Source organism: Crocuta crocuta, unplaced genomic scaffold (genome assembly GCF_008692635.1).
Source record: "Crocuta crocuta isolate KB4526 unplaced genomic scaffold, BGI_CrCroc_1.0 scaffold2168, whole genome shotgun sequence".
NCBI lineage: Eukaryota > Metazoa > Chordata > Mammalia > Carnivora > Hyaenidae > Crocuta > Crocuta crocuta.
In genome coordinates, this window is record NW_027528295.1 from 1,258 (window position 1) to 1,927 (window position 670).

Sequence of the window (670 nt, forward strand, 5' to 3'; positions counted from 1 at the left end):
AACCCTTTAAAGGAAAAGAACCAGTGATTATTTTATACCTACCATATGCCAGGCTCTGTGCTTTTTGCTTTATATTTACATTTATACACATTATCTCATTTGATCCTTACAACAACCCTCTGGAGAAGGCATTTTTGTTCCACTTTTACCAATAAGTCATCTGAATTTCAATGAAGTTAAGTATCTTCCCTAAAATTACACAGCTTTGAGTCCAAATCTTTCTGATTCCAAATGATTTCCAATTCAGCACATTGTTGTGGATTATATGTATTACATTATATACATACATATATTCTCTAGCCATGTATCGAGGGATATTTTATTAAGATCTAATTATTTAATAATAAACCTCAGGAAGGGAAAAATCCCCAAACATTCTTCACTTTTCTTTTCCTGTTACGGATTTTTTCCCTATGGCTTCATCAAAACCATGGCTCTTTATTCCTTACAGATAAAGTCAAGATCCCTGGGTCTGACCCATACCTCCTACTTCAACAGTATTTCCTAATAATTTTTTTTCTCAGAACACTGGTGCTGTTTATTCTTCTGAAATTAATGAACTCTAAAGCACAACCTAAAATCAAAGCAAGATATTTCAATGATTTACCACCACTTGTTGAAGACAGAAATACTGGGGAATTTGTATTTATAATTTAAGAGGTATACTGTT